At 46.3% G+C, this 3,531-nt stretch overlaps 1 protein-coding gene across 2 annotated transcripts in view; it reads right to left on the bottom strand.

Moving 5' to 3' along the window:
• Positions 1–3,531, bottom strand: part of LOC116520073 (delta(14)-sterol reductase TM7SF2-like) — a 278,256-nt gene that overhangs the window by 210,552 nt on the left and 64,173 nt on the right. The gene's annotated exons all lie outside the window — the stretch shown is intronic.

The raw sequence follows: 3,531 nt of genomic DNA, 5'->3' as shown, positions 1-3,531 counted from the left end.
GGGAAGAGGAGGAGAAAGCCGAAGGCGACGAAGCTTCTACGTCACTGTTGAGAGGCGGAGCCCTGGAGTGACGGGAGGGCGTGTGGAGCGCGAGAGAATAGAGACTTAAAAAGGGGAGAGAGATTCTCTCTCCTAGAGAGATCACTTTCTGTTTTCCTTGGTTTAAAGTAGGGTCTTCAAACTTGGCCACTTTAAGATTTGTGGACTCCAACTCCCAGAATTCCCCAGCTAGATCCATTGCTAGATTCAATGCAACTTTGGACCAAATAATTTATTTAATCCTCATTTTCAATGACTGAGCAATTTGCCTAATTAAAAATGATTTAATGCAATTTCATTCAATTAAGAGCCTCTGCTCTAAACCCCTACATTTCTCAATGGCCTTCTCGGAGGAGATTTACTTCCATGGGCTGAGGAAGCAATGAAACAAAAACAGTTGGAATTTAACTTTTCCACGATTCTGAATATTCTTTCTCTCTCTCTTTCTCTCATATTTCTCTCCTCTCATCTATCTCTATCTCTCATCTATCCTCTCATCTCTCTCTCTCTCTCTATCCTATCTATCTATCTATCTATCTATCTCTATCCTCTCATCTCTCTCTCTCTCTCTCCTCTCATCTATCTATCCTCTCATCCATCTATCTATCTATCTATCTATCTATCTATCTATCTATCTATCTATGTATTTATCTATCTCTGTCATCTCATCTCTCTCTACCCTCTCATCTCTCTCATCTCCCATTCTCTTTCCTATCTATCTATCTCTATCCTCTCATCTCTCTCTATCCTCATCTATCTATCTATCTATCTATCTATCTATCTATCTATCTATCTATGTATTTATCTATCTCTGTCATCTCATCTCTCTCTACCCTCTCATCTCTCTCATCTCCCATTCTCTTTCCTATCTATCTATCTCTATCCTCTCATCTCTCTCTATCCTCATCTATCTATCTATCTATCTATCTATCTATCTATCTCACATCTATTTACCTATCTATCTGTCTGTCTATCTCTATCCCCTCATCTATCTATCTATCTATCTATCTATCTATCTATCTCTTATCTATCCTTTCATCTCTCTCTATCTATATCATCTATCTCTCATCCATCCATCTATCCTCTCATCCATCTATCTATCCTCTCATCCATCTATCTATCATCTATCTATCCATCCATCCATCCATCTATCTATATCTACCTATCATCTGTCTGTCTGTCTGTCTGTCTGTCTGTCTATCTATCTATATCCTCTCATCCATCTATATCTATCTACCTCTTATCGATCGATCGATCGAACACTCTTACATCCATCTCTATGGTTTCCCCTTCAGGAAACCTTCCTCTCTACCCTTGCGTTCTCTATGGCAGCTGCCCTAAGCTTCCCGCCCATTCGCCAAGGAGGACATCTTCCTGCCCGGCACATCCGGGTCATTGGGCCGCGCAGGCGCAGCGCGGCCCTCGCCGGACCCCCGACGAGGATCCCTGAGGGAGGCGGCGCGCTCGGGCGGCTGCGGCGAAGATGGCGGAGGAAGCGGAGGAGGCCCCGGCCGCCCTCGGCCGAGGCGAGACTGAAGACGTCCGAGAGCTCCCAGGGGCGGAAGCCGGTGAGAGGGACACCCGGGGTGGGTGAAACGGGGGACGGTGGCGGCGCTGCCGGGATACCGGAGGAAGGAGGGGGGCACCGGATGGGAGGGGGTCCACGGGGTTTCTGGGGAGACCCATGGAGGCTGGAGGGCCCGATCCGGCTCCTGTTTTAGCGGGAGAAAGAGGAACTTCCCGAACTTCGGTGTAAGGTAGACTGCTCCTGGACAGGAGGCTCTCCTTCTCAAACTGTCTTGGATCCCGGCCCTGCGTGGCTCCAGCTGCCAACTGAGGTTCTCGTGATGGGCTGTGGAGGTGTCATACAAATGGGAGGTGGTGGTGGTGAGATGTATAAATTAAAGAGGCCAAAAAAACCCAATTAAGTGGCAAAAGTTAGAGACAAAAAAAGATTAAACAGGCAGAAGAATTAAATAGGCAAAATATATATTAAATAGTTGAATGTGTCTTTGTGAAGCGTTAGAAATAGGAGAGGTGGCATTTTTGCTCCCCATTAATTGTGCAAGGCACTAATGACGGGATTGTGGCAGTTAAGCGAGGTGATCGCCCCTCTCCCTGTCTCTGTACGTAAGGCAGTGTTTTTCAACCACTGTGCCGCGGACACTAGTGTGCCGTGACATAGGGTAAGGTGTGCCGTGGGAAAATTATTTTATATATAGTCAATATAGGCACAGAGTTAAATTTTTTTAACATTTTCTAATGGTGGTGTGCCTCGTGATTTTTTTCATGAAAAAAGTGTGCCTTTGCACAAAACAAGGTTGAAAAACACTGCACGGTTAAGGAAGTTAAAACTTTCAAAGCACTTCACTCACTGACCATTTGAAGTTACAAAGGCATTGAAAATCGCAATAGCGCTTAGACTTACATACCGCTTCACAGGGCTTTTACCGCCCTCTGTAAGCGATTTACAGAGTCGCTTCTTTCCCCCAACATTCTGGGTCCTCATTTACCCACCTCGGAAGGATGGAAGGCTGAGGCCGACCTTGAACCGGCCAGGATCGACTGCAGGCAGTGGGCAGAGTCAGCCCTGCAATTCTGCATTCTTAAACCACTGTGCCACCATAGCTCTAAGATAGACATGGATGGATGGGATAGACAGACATAGGAATAGCAGTAGAACTTAGACTTATATCCTGCTTCCCAGTGCTTGACAGCCCTCTAAGCAGTTTACAGAGTCAGCCTATTGCCCCCCGCCCCAAACAATATGGGTCCTCATTTACCAGCTGCAGAAGGACAGAAGGCTGAGTCAACCTTCAGCCAGTTAGGATCAAATTGCTGGCAGTGGGAAGAGTTAGTGGTGCAATACTGCCTTCTAGAAGACAGGAGGAGAATTAGAGAGGAAGGAAGGGCAATAGCACTTAGACTTATATACTGGATGTCGGCCTCTGCTTTGCTGCTGCTTTCGGCTGCCATTGTAACGGGGAGGGGGGGCATGGTGTTTGGGAGGGGAATCATGATGTGCTGGAGGAAGATTCTAGACGCTGACCTGACATCTTACTGCGCATGTGGAGGAAGGGAGTTTCCCGCCAAGGTTAACTGTCTGGCATTCCATCCTGGTGATGTCTTTTGAAGTTATCTCCCACCTGACAGTTGGGTGCATTATATTGGACTATGGACTGGGGTGCGAAGGGGAGGGATTGAATTATACATGATATTCTTCGCTTTCGCGCCTAATTAACCAGATTCATCTTAGCTTTGCTACTGTTCGTTTATAATTAGTAAAAGTACACTTGATTTCAAACAAATGGAGTTGAGTGGTTTCTTTCCTGATTATTAAATGAAATCGCAGCTGACACTGCTTCACAGTGCTTCACAACCCTCCTCTTAGCAGTTTACAAAGTCAGCCTCTTGCCCCAAACAATCTGGGTCCTCATTTACCCACCTCGGAAGGACGGAAGGCTGAATCATTCAACCTTGAGCCTGGCAAGA

The sequence above is a fragment of the Thamnophis elegans genome, chromosome 17 (assembly GCF_009769535.1).
Source record: "Thamnophis elegans isolate rThaEle1 chromosome 17, rThaEle1.pri, whole genome shotgun sequence".
In the NCBI taxonomy this organism is placed as follows: Eukaryota; Metazoa; Chordata; class Lepidosauria; order Squamata; family Colubridae; genus Thamnophis; species Thamnophis elegans.
Note: the sequence above shows the minus strand (reverse complement) of the source record. Positions and strands in the feature narration are given on the sequence as shown.